The 12,399-nt window shown below is 54.9% G+C and overlaps 1 protein-coding gene across 3 annotated transcripts in view; it reads left to right on the forward strand.

Moving 5' to 3' along the window:
- ZNF423 (zinc finger protein 423) overlaps window positions 1-12,399 on the forward strand; it is a 254,468-nt gene that overhangs the window by 26,034 nt on the left and 216,035 nt on the right. Inside the window, exon 1 of one of the 3 annotated variants that reach the window (XM_053663283.1) lies at window positions 4,644-4,662. The exons of the other annotated variants lie outside the window; for them this stretch is intronic. The gene's annotated coding sequence lies outside the window, so the exon portion shown is untranslated. Of the gene's footprint in view, window positions 1-4,643; window positions 4,663-12,399 lie in introns of those variants that run through there. 3 annotated transcript variants of the gene reach the window in all.

The raw sequence follows: 12,399 nt of genomic DNA on the forward strand, positions 1-12,399 counted from the left end.
GCTTCATTGAAACTCCTATAAACATGTCTGTATAATTCTAATTAACTGCTCGCATAAAGCCATCAGAAAGTTACATGGGGAAGCTTGTCTGCCAGACTGTTGCCTAAAGGCCAAGGAAAATATTATGTTCTTCCAACCAACGGACTATGCATGCGGACTGTTCCCAAGATAAACAGGAGATGTTTGAGGACAAGGGAGATTTGAAGCAGCGATGGCCGTGCTTCTTGTAAGCGGTGTGCGCCAGGCTGTTGGCAGGGTGGGTGGCTTCAGTGAGTGGTAAGTGCTCTTCAAGAAAAGTGCCCCAGACGTGGAATGTGGGGTCAGGACCCTGGAGGTGGGCCATCTCGGGGCGCCCTTGGTAATGTCCGTGGGCAGGAGGCCGCCACGTCAGTGCAGTCTGACTCAGAGAAGAATCAGTGTGTTCTGTTCAGCAGTTCGTGCTTCGGTTACTGGGGAAGTGTGGACAAGAGACGCTTGGGGCTGCTTTACATGTGGGTGAGAATGATTTTAAGTTTACTCTCATCCATCCATCTATCCATCATCCATCCATCATCCGTCCATCCATCTATTTATCCATCTACTATCCATCCATCATCCATCCATCCATTCATCATCCACCCATCATCCATGACCTATTTAACCATCCATCCATCCATCCATCCATCCATCCATCCATCCATCCATTGTCCGTCCATCCATCATCCATTCATCTATCTATCCATCTATCATCCATCCATCTATCCATCCATCCATCATCCATCCATCCATTGTCCATCCGTCCATCCATTCATCCATCCATCCATCTATCCAACCATTTTTCTATCCATCTATTATCCATTCATCCATCCATCTATGCATCCATCCACCCATCATCTGTCCATCCATCTATCCATTCATCATCGACCCATCATCCATGATCTATTTAACTATCCATCCATCCATCGTCTGTCCTTCCATCTGTCCATTCATCCATCTGTCTATCTATCCAACCATCTATCCATCATCTGTCCATCCATCCATCCACCATCCATCCACCATCCACCCACCATCCATCCATTCATCCATCCATCGTTAGTCTGTCCATCCATCCAGTCCATGATTTCAGAGCACCTGCAAGTGCCCGAGTAGGGCTCTGGGTGTGTCGTGAATACAGTGTCAGCAGTCCCCACCCTCCCAGCGCTGAGGTTGTGGTTGTGGGTGTGTGTGGTGTGTTAGTGGGCAGGCCTGGGAGAGACAGTGCAGGAGCAGAAATGTGGACCCTGGGCCCGGGCCGGGGTGGCGGTGTGAGGCTGGGTGGGGGAGACTCTCACAGAGGAGGTGGCTTGGAGTGAAGACCTGAATGAGGTCACATTACCCCCTGGGCAGTGGGAACAGCAGGTATGCACCCCCTGGGCAGAAGGGTACACGGTGTCTGAGGAAGGCAGGGGGGAGGCCTGGAGCTGAGGGGGGGGAATGGGGGAGGTGGGTGGTGACGTCAGAGAGCTGATCGGAGGGCACAGAAATGTAATCAGCCCTTTCACTATAGGCGGGAAGATGCTCTGAGCTGCTGGACCGATGTTTGTGTGTCCTCTCCCAGATCAAAAAGGCTGTAGTGTTGTCCGAGACTCGCCGAATGACAGCCCGTGGGAACAACACACCAAACTGTAGAGAAGAAAATAAGAGCACCCCGACTTCCCCTGCAGAATCTCATTTGGGGGACTGTCCCTTAGGGCACCTTCACTTTAGCCTGCCCCTGGGCTTTCCTCCTGCTGACCTTGGCAAAGGTCATACAGAAATGCCCCATCGAACCCTACTATCACAGGTGTCTAACGTCAAGGTTGCAGATGGCAGAGGTCTGGGTGTGCCCTTAAAACACCTTGAACTTGGAGTCTAGGTAGTTTTGGACAGCTGGCGACAGCCGAGGAAACTGCTGAAAAGCGAGCTGCTGGGGTTGGAGGGTCCCCGTAGACGGCAGGCAGTGGGGGCGGCGGGCCTTGCTGTGTGTCCCAGGCTCTGGACAGAGCGCGGAGCCCTGGTTCAGCCCTCTCTTATTTTCTTCCCGTTTTTTATCGCGGTGACGTACGCACCACGCAAAAGCATCCGGGCCACTCTTAAGCGAACGGCTCAGTGGCACGGAGCACACGGGTGCTGTTCTCTGAGGGTCACGCCATCCTCTCCAGGACTCTTTGATCTGGTAAAACCGAACCTCTGTCCTTGTTACACACTCTCCCCTCAGTCCCCCCGCCCCGCCCCTGGCAAACATTCTACCCTCTGTCTCTGGACTCCACTACCTGAGACACCTCGTGGCAGTGGACTCATACTGGAGTCTTCTTTCTCCGACGGGCTTGTCACTCGGCATGATGTCCTCCAGGTTGAGCCACACACCGCAGCTCGTGGCAGAATGCCCTGCCTTCTTAAGGCTGAACACGGTCGCGCTGTATGAATAGACCAGGTTCTGCTTCTCGTTCTTCTGTCGACCGGCAGTTGGGTGGTTTCCGTTTGCGGGCGTGGTGGACCACGACAGCCGCTCTGAACGCGGGTGTGTAAGTCTCTTGAGGACCCTGCTCCCAGTTCCCGTCAGTAAATGCATGGGCAGAAGTGGGGTCAAGGGATCAATGGTTTCATTCTACTTTGACTATTTAGAGGAACCTCCAGGCTGTGTTCCGTGGCGGCTGCCGCGGTTTACAGTCCGGCCAGCAGGGGCCCAGGGCTCCGGGGTCTCCTGGTCCTCGCGGGCCCCGGCTGTTTCTCGGTTTCTCGGTTTCCTGGTAGTGGCCGTCCCAATGGGTGTGAAGCCATGGCTCCCTGCGGTTTTGTTGTGCGTGTCCCCGACCATCAATGAGGCTGAGCATCTTCTCTTGTACTTAGTGGCCATTTGCGTGTCTTCTCTGAAGAAAAGACTGTTTGTTCCAGCCTCTTGTCCACTTTTGAATTGGGTCGCTTGGGATTTTTCTTGTCCCTTTTTTCTTTCTTTTTTTTTTTTTGCTGAGTTTTAGGCGTTCTCTGGGTAGTTCTGGAAATACGCTTCTCAGATATTTCCTTGAAGTCTGCGTCAGTTTTCTTGTAATCTGACGACCACCCTGTGAAGTTGGTGCCATTGTTATCATTGGTGAGAAACGAAGGCTCGGCCAGATGATCGGGCTCCCCAGATCACACAGGTGGTTAGGGGTCCCCAAATCACACAGATAGTGAGGGACAGAACTGAACATGGGAGCTCATCGTCTGAGTCTCATCCTGGGCAGGGCTCAGGTGTCAGACGCCCCGGCGATGCTCATGAAAACCCCCTGCGAGGGTACTCTGCACCCCGACCCTTCCTCCTCCCCTCCTGGCTCCTCGTGTTGGGGTGTCTGCCTCTGCTGTGCACTCAGGAAAGACTCTTGGAAGGTCCTCTGGGCTGGAGGGACCACCATGCATCACAGGCAGCCCAGCCCCTTTCCAACGAGCAGGAGTTTTTATTAGCACCTTCTGACACCTTGTTGGGCCTTAGAAAAGGGACACCGGGAACCACCTACATCTTCCAGGGCCACATGGATTGGCCCTGGGTGTTCAGGCCTGCTTTTAGTCACTTCATTCATTCACTCTCTCATTCATTCATTCACACGGAGGTGTGATTTTTTTTTTTTTTCCTGCAAGGAGATTCCCCTGGTCTCAAGTTTCCGGAGGCACCGGTACAATCTAGATTCCAATTAGCTTAATTGCTTTATGTTAGACTTCTTAGAAAAGATTTTTTTTCCCCTGCTGATGGCTGTGGTTCCAGGAATGTCCGCCCCCACCATCTTCCTTCCTGCTTCTTCCCAAGCTCATTTCTTGTCAACTTTATTTCTCTGGGACGGGCTCACACCTCAGTCCCGTGGCACCGCATCTGTTAATGCAGGGGCAGCCAACACGGTGTGGAGAGGATAGCAGGAAAACATTACCTGTGACACATACCTGTCTGGCATTTAAATATTCATTTTATATTTAAATACCTTGATATTTATATACCTTTGTATTTAAACACCCTCTATCTTTATAAAATGACGTGCATCTTTTTAAATAGAAATCCCCTTTTCGTGGTGTGTGCCCGCTGCAGTATGCCCTGCGGCCGGACCCGACTCTCCTCCGCTCTCTGTCAACGTCAGTGTCTTGTAAAAAGTTCTTTCCAGCAGCTGGAAGAAACACTCACATCCTGACGGACACACAGGATGCGGGAGCCGCATTCTCACCGCTAAGTGATCAGGATTTCAGCCAAGGGAATGTAATGAAATCCACATAAAAATTTATTTACCTAATGAAAATCCTGGAGTAATGCATAAGTGGTTCTCTGATAATAAAATGCAAATCTAAAACTGTAACCAGGAGGACAATAATCTTCATTAAACGTATTGTCTAGAGGAAGCCCGTGACATCCACTTAACAGTGATTTGATTTGTTTAGTAATTTCCACGTAATATTTAAACTTTATTTCGAGCCTTAAACGCCTGCCCACGCGTTTCTTTTGCATCTGCGAGGAGGGTGGTGGCCCGTGGCTGAGTGTGGCAGCTGGGTTGAGTCTCAGGGCCCGTGCCACGGGGCACCCGCAAAGGGTGGCCTTTTCCTCCTCCTCCAGGCAGCTCTGTGTCTGCCGGAAAGGTGGGGTCCAGGAAGAGAAAGCCGGGGATCAGGTTTCCTTCCGTGCGGGAGACCCGGACAGGCTTCTGTTTGGTAAGCAGCCATGAACTCTGAGGACTAGAGGGCTCAGACAGGGGCAAGGGACCGGCCCACGTTTGTTCTGAGCTCAGAGGTGGCCCGAGTTGCTGGCCCACTGCTCCTGCCTCCTGGAAGCCCACCGGGATCCATCACTTGAGTGGCTCCGGGGGGCATATCTTCAGGTGCCCCCACCCCTGGCCCCGGGCCACCCCGCCCTCCCCGAGGGCTGCGGTGACTGGCGTTTGGAAGCAGGTGTAAGTGCTGTGCAAGCAGGCTCCCCTGGGTTGGAGACCTGGCCCAGTCCCTTCTACATGGAGTGGCAGTGGGCGTGGTCCTCACCCCTGGGAGGCTCAGGGTCCTCCCCAGGGAAGGGGCCCTGGTCGGCCTCTTCCGCACCCTGAGGAAATGTGCAGGGGCCTGTCTGCCGGGGGGGGGGTACCATGCCCAGTGGTGGGCTGGAAAGCCTCTTGGGTAGCTTGGAGGCAGGATAGGGAAAAACTGGGGTGTGAGGCCTTTGGCCCAGTTTGAAATGGACGATCTAAGCCCTAGATGACAGCAGTGGGCCTTGGGGGGTTTTAGTTTTTGACAATCACAGAACCCCACGTAAGTAGCAGGTGAAGGCCGGTGTGCGTGCGGGCACACACCTGCACACGCGTGCTCGTGTGGTCATCGGCGTGAGGTTCTCCAGTGCTGTTAGTGCTCTTCCCGCACCTTTTCCTCTCTTTTCTCTCTCCCATGGCAACTTTTTCCTTCCTCTGGGATGTTGCAGAGTATTTTGAAACATATTACAATGAAAAGAAGATAACAAATCACTCGTAAGGTCAACCAAGAAGCTTCTCACCGTGCGGGCGGCACAGAGCTGGTTAGGAGCGGGAGGGCACCGCTCTGCACCCTCTCGCAGCCTCAGTTTCCGTGCCTAGAAGGCGGCCTTCACGCCCGCCTGCTTGAGGGTGTGGAGATTAAACAAGATAATGGGTGTCAAGTGCTGGGTGGCTGCTGGCACTTAGTCCTCGCTGGGCAGCTTGTCGGAGAGAAGGCCGCGCTGCCCCGAGGCCGGCGAAATGGAGAAGCGAGGCAGTTATTCGGGTGTGGATGCCAGCCTGCTGGCCGGCCGGCCACTCCTAATGCCCTGAGCTTCCATCCAAGGGCCGGCTCAGGTTACTCCTGGCCCATTAGCGACGCTGGTCAGATCAGAGCGTGGAGCCTCTTAAGGTCAAGGTCAATCGCAGGCCTGCTCCCCACAAGGGCCTCTCCGCCCTACCCAGAGACATTCGTTAATCACCGGGGTGGCCTGATGACGGAGTGGGATGACTCAGGGCTGCCCGCCCCGACTGCTGGGCCAAAGCCCAGGGCCAAGGCTGCGCCCGCAGAGGGTTCGAAGTGTTGGTCATCCAGAGGGGGTGGGGTTCCAGTCCCATTTTTGGAAAAGCAGTGGGATCCCGGCTCTGCTCTTCACTAGCTGGGCAGTCACGGAACTGGTCTGAGCCTCAGTTGTCTCACCTGTTAAATGGGGTAGCAGTAGTAGCCCATCTGGGAACTCGAACTGGTTAGCAATCTGTTACTGTCCTCCTCGGGAAACTCCCTGGAGATGGAGGGATCTGACCCCGTAAATGAGGAAAGGTGAGGGCGGGTGAGAGGAGGGGAGAGCAGAGGTGGCGGGGAGGTGGAAGGCTCTAGAAGAGCTCAGCTCTCACCGACAGTGAGGGTCTCATCCCTTTTGACCTGGTTGGGGGATTGGCAAGGAGTCAGGCCCTTGTCGAAAGGATAATGCTGGAATAGCATCCTCTTGGCCTGAACTAACTTATTTTCAAAAATCACTCCAGGGGCAGCCCTGACGGATGTGGCTCAGTGGGTTGGGCGTCTTCTCGCAAAGCAAAGGGTTGCCGGTTCGATTCCCGGTCAGATCACGTGCCTGGGTCGTGGGCTCCGTCGAGAGGCAACTCATCAGTGTTTCTCTTGCACATGGATGTTTCTCTCCCTCTCCTCCCTCCTTTCCCCTCCCCACTGGGGCGACTCAGGTCAACAAGTGTCCTCTCGACCCACATGCGCCCACAGTTCTCTGTGTCTGGTACTGCTGTTATCCCCTCCTGTCCCCAGAGTTCCTGGGAGGTGATTCATCAGCAAGCCGGCAGGACAGGGACGTGGTCCTGCTTGGTGTTCTCACGGAGCCACCTCCGGGGGAGCGGGACACCATCTAGGGCCTTTGGCTCCTCCCACGGAGGCCCTTCTGTGGGTGTCAGAGCAGACCTCACGGCAGCCTTTGAGGCTGCAGAGGCCCTGGGGCTTGTCGTCCTGGGAGCCCACAGAGAGGCTTGAGTGACAGCCAGGGAGGCCTCCCTACCCCAGGAACCAGGGGGAGGGAGAAACCCGGGGGCAGAGGGGGGCTGCCAGCGGGGACAAAGACAGAAGCGGAGAGAAACAAAGGCCGAGTGGGAGCTCCTCGAGTTACAACCTGTGGTTGAGAGAAGACCGTGCCTGGCTTACCCACAATGCTTTGGAGGACACTCGTAGTTTCCCCGATAGGAAAACCTTGGACCTTCTCACTCGCGAGCCGCACCCCCAGGCCAGGGGTGACCCCCGAGACTGCGAGGCGGGTTCCAGACTCGTGGCTTCCCCCAACCCGCGCATGGAATGAATTTGAAACAAGAATCGGGAGGCAGTCGGCTGCCAAATTGTGAAGCAAACATTTTTCTTTCTGGATTTAAATAATTGCATTGCATCCCCGCTCTGTTTCCCCTCTAAAACCAGCCCCAAATGACACTTGGCAGGCTAACCATGGTCTGCTTCTCTCCCCCTCCGCCCGGTGGGGCTTTCTCAGAATATTTTCCTCGGCGTCTGGGTAGCTGGCTTTTAAACCCGCTCATTTTTCCTTTTTGTTCAGGTCTCAAATTTTATTCAATTTAAATTTTATTCCATTTCAGGCCATAAAATCTGCAAAAGTGGTCTTGAAAGGAACAGGGTTTGGCATGCTGGAAATAGGTTACCTCCAAGGCAAATAAAAGGGTTTTTAGCTTCCGAGGGGAGGAAGGCCCCGGGGTCAGAAAGGTGTGGGGCGGCCGGAGACCGGGTGCGGCGCGGGGATGGTCAGAGACCGAGCAGAGAGCACGTACATTTGAAATGAAATATTTTGCAGACGTGGAACCAGTAGCTTCGCCAAGAGCTCAGTTTTGGGGGATCGAGACTTAGGAGCTGAACTTCAATCCGACTACGCGAGGTGATTTCCAGCAGACAAATGAAGGCTCCTTTATGCTTTCGAGTCTAAGGGGACTCTTAATACATTTTTAAATTATTTGGCATTTTGAATTAATTTTCTTAGAATGAAACGAGATTCTTAAATTGGGATCTTATAGGGAAAAGACAGTCAAGTAATTAGTGCGCTGGTCTCCTTTCCTGACATGGGGGTGGGGGGTGATGTTGAACTCCAACCAAGGTACATGAAGAATCTATTTTAGGGCAAAAATTTCAAAGTAAGCAACACCATCTGTTCTTTAATTATTTCTCCTTATAAAAAAAATGTCGCTAAACTTATTTGGGTTACTTAGTTAGAGAGAAATATCTTTAAGACGCTCAGAACCACAGCTACTGAAGGCAGGTTGTCAACTCCTGTTTGCTAGGAATCCAAGAACTCAAAATAGTAAAGGCCTTTGAGAGTCGACTTTCTTCTCCAGCACAGCTCATGCTCGAGCTGGGCATGGTCGTCCGCCACTTGGGGACAGTCCCCTGCTGCTCCTGTTTTAGGGACGGGCTGTGGCCTGTGAGCAGAGGTAAAGGTAAAGTGTAAAGCCCCCCCCCCGCCCCCGTGAGCTGACGGGGGTCTGCCTCCCAGAGTGGGGTTGTGCCACCAGTGGCGTGTCCGCCCCCTCCAGCTCCTCACTGCCCATCCGTCCACCCATCCATCTGTCCTATACATCAGCCATCCATTCCTCCCTCCAGGGTACATGTATTGAGGGCTGGCTGTGTCCTGTGGAGCGTGCCGTCCCGTGGACGAGGGGACAGCTGTGACGCACTCAGGCAGGGACACGCCCCTCCTGCGTGGGCACCAGCCCATCCCCCCGAGCTCTTGGTCATGAAGGAATGTGGTTGCCGAGCTCTTGAGAGCCAGCTAGTGGGACTGAGGAGCTACTGTTGGACGAGTCACTTAGTTTTAAATAATCTTAATTTAAATAGCCACGTGAGGTCAGCGGCTGCGGCCTTGGGCAGCACAGGATCAGCATGTTCTGGGGACATAGTAGGAATGCAGATCCCCAGGTTCCCGTCCCCCGGGTGCTGAATCAGAGGTCTCTGTGGGGGGAGCCCAGGAACCTGCATTTTAGCAGTGCTTCAAGGCGGCTTTGAGGCAGGCAGCCTTACAGGGAGGGTGGGCTGTACAGGGGTGCTATAATGTGGTTCATTTTTTTGGGAGGCGGACAGTGCATCAAGGAGTCGGGGATTTGGATCTCAATGCAGCAGAGGCTTCTGAGAAAAAGGGGTGGTAGGGCGGGGGCTGCCTGGGGGTCACCTGGTGCAGGAGGTGGGCCTGGGCGGGGAAGGGTGTGGCTGGCGTGACGGGGGTGGGCTGATGCCCTCAGGAAAGGCCCGTGTGCAGGAGCACAGAGTGGGGTGTTTGTCACAGCGAAGGGGCCTTACAAAGGATGGAGGATAGAAGACCCGGTACTGTCAGCTGTGTGCCTGTGGACTAACGTCCTAACCCCTCTGGGCCTTGGTAAAAATGGAGAGATAACTATGCTTTGCTCCTTGTTTACCTAATAGTCAAAGGAGAGATGGTTTAAAACAGCAAGAACAGCGCCCGCGTGTACAGAAGAAAAGCACTGGGCTGAGGGGGTGTCCTCAAGGTCTTGTGTTTAAATTTATTTTCTCTTATTCCCTTAACTGCCCTTCCCCCAGCCCTCCCACCCCCATGGTTGTAACTCTGCCTGAGGGCAGACCCTGCATGGGGGTCCGGCCCGATGTTCCAGCTCCTGTCCAGCCCCCCCAGCTTCTGTTTCCCCTCACGGAGTTTGTAGCCTGGAAGCACAGGGTGGGCCGAGAGAGCGCACCTTTGCAAGTGCGCTTCAAAATCAGATGTAGTCAAGTGAGGCCTCACGGTAATTTTAGCAGCATCTTTTCTGTTGTCTAGACCTAAGATCAGCATTTTAGGGGAAAATGTCGAGATAAACTTTCCCCTGCCTCCCTCCGCCCTCCCCTGCCCACTGCCCCCTCCCCTCCCCCCGGAACGTCAGGTGGCCTGAGCCTCGGCCGAGCCCCAATGCCCCAGCGCTTTGGCAGTCCCCGCAAGACACCGGACTTATTTGGGGATGGCAAATGTGGTGGATGCTTCTTGGCTGGAAAGCCACCACGTGTCTGATCGCAGCTGGGGGCAGTATTTTGGGGGGATATTAGCAGCTTCGTGTCTAAGTCCCACATTGCTTTTCTTCTGAGGAAACTTTTCAGGCCGCTTGGTCCTCCGGTCCTTGGGACAGTCATTGCTTAACGCAGGTTTGCTTTTGCTGTCGTTGGTCTTGTTACTAATTTCTGTTGTCCCAGGGCTGAGGTGCTGCCCAGCTTTCTCCTACAGACGAAGATGTTTACACTGAACTCTTTGGAATCTTTGTAAAAGCACATCCCCGGAAAGCACTGTTTTACTCAAAGGAATGAATAGCTAATGGTAGAATTTCCGCCGCCTGGGCAGGATGCTGATTTCCACGCACCTCTCAGGTTGTTCTGAGTCCATGCCGACACCATGACACCATACTCAGGACCCCGGCGGACGACACTGTAACAGGCTGCAAGTTGCTTACCCAAGGACCACGCCCGGTGCCAGGATAGTTTGTTTCTTTGGCGGCAATTTGTTTGGAATTGCAACATAACACTTAAAATTCAGGAACGTTTGCACCACAACCCAGATTTCTAGTTTTTCTGCAGAGTAATCAGAAGCTCCGCCCACACTGCCCCCGGGGTCCCACATGGCAGAGATGGGCAGGTACCGCTTTCGTCCACCAGGCACAGGTGCTGCCGTGGCTGCTGGTGCCCCTGCTCCCTGCTCCCTGCGGCGCGCTGAGCCCTGCTCACCGCTTCATGGTGGCTGACTGGCCCTGCTGTCCTCGAGCTTTGCCAGCTTGCTGAGGGTCACGTGAGCTGTGGCGGTGACCGCAGCTGGCCCAGCCCTGTCTCCTGCTTGCTGTGTGACTTTGCTTCAATCCCTGCACCTCTCTGGGCTTCAGCGTGCCCATCTGTCCAGCAGGAGGTCAGACTGGAGAAGCGTTTTCCCACCGTGTGGGCGAACCAGCCAGGAGCCTGAGGGGGGCGGCGCTGGGCCCCTGCCTCTCCGACTGTGTGTGAATTAAAGTTGTAAGTGACCTGAGGACAGTGGGCACCCGTGTTCTGGTTTGCCCTCCAGTTGCACTGCTGCTGGTAGAACTTTCCAGAGATCACAGTGCACTGGGCACCTCGTTCACCCTGCAGGTGGCCCCTGGGGAGGCAGGTTCATCACGTCCGCTCGCAGGTGGTGGAGGAAGAGGTTGTGTTACAGGCCTTGGCTGAGGTGCCCCCGCTGCTGAGCTGCAACCCTCACCCAGCTCTCAGCCCCCTGCCCCCTTCAGCCAGCCCCCCGGCACAGCCTCACGTCTTCCTCTGTCTTCCTCTGTGCGGCCGCTTTCTGGGCTCTCTGGGGTCCCTGGAGGAAGGGGCCAGCGTGCGCTTCGTCCTGTTGCTGTGTCCTTCCTTGAGTGAGGAGGTGTCCGCTTTCTTCCTTCAGCCTCTGGGGAAACCCACTCGAGGCCCCTCCTTGATTCCCGAGACTTTTCTGTGGGTAGCTCGGGTCCACGTGGACCCCTGGCTTCTGCCTGGAATGCTCCAGGTCTTTCCCAGGCGTGTTTCTGGGTGGGAGGTGATGCTGGGACTGTCCCTGTGGTCTCAGGGATGGTGCTGTGTCCCTGCCTCTCCGGGCTCCGTGGCTGCACACCACAGAAATGGGTTCCAGGGGAGCACATGAGGGGCCTGTTGGATGACTAGGAGGGGAAGCAGCACCCTGGGTAGCCTCAGAGATCCGCAGCAGGATGGAATGGCTGTTCCCTTCGGGGAGCTGACACCTGCCACTGGGGTGAGGCGCCCCCGCCTGTCCTGTCTCCTGTATCTCTCTGCTCAAGGACGTTCAGGAAGGTCCGAGCGTCTACCTGGCCCCCCTCCCCCGGGAGGCCAGGGCATTTTGATGGAAAGAGCACTGAGGTCCTAGTGGGTGAGAAATGGCTCCATAGGGCAGGGCAGGGTGCTGGTATCAGAGGCCAGGGTACCTGGCAGTCAATGCACCTGCCCACTGCCACTCTGCTCTGGTAGGGTGTCCTGCCATCTTGGAAGGTTCCAGCAGCCCCGGGTCAGCGTACAGGATAAGCTGGGGTGAAGCGGACCATGGCCCAGGCTGGCTTTGGGCTGCAGGCTGTGGTTCAGCACGCCATGACATCTAGGGCCAGACCCTGGGGACACCCAGTGCAAGAGGGCAGGAGCTACCCCAAAGGAGAGGACTAAGGAGGGCTGGCCCAGCAGGCTTCCCAGAGGGCAGCCTGGTACCCCTGGTGGTGTGGCAGAGGGTTTTAAATAGAACACATAGAGACTAAAAAAAATTAATCGCTACTGAATGCACAAGACCCGGAATTAAAACTGCCCCTTGGCTACCTACTTCCTCCCCCCGGAGACCACTGGCATTATTAGTTTTTGTGTCTGGCTCCAGAGAAATTCTACACATATGCACACAGAGGGAAGACGTATGTGTTTCCCACC

This window comes from Artibeus jamaicensis, unplaced genomic scaffold, assembly GCF_021234435.1.
Source record: "Artibeus jamaicensis isolate MK-2021 breed Jamaican fruit bat unplaced genomic scaffold, CSHL_Jam_final contig_3152, whole genome shotgun sequence".
Classification (NCBI taxonomy): Eukaryota; Metazoa; Chordata; class Mammalia; order Chiroptera; family Phyllostomidae; genus Artibeus; species Artibeus jamaicensis.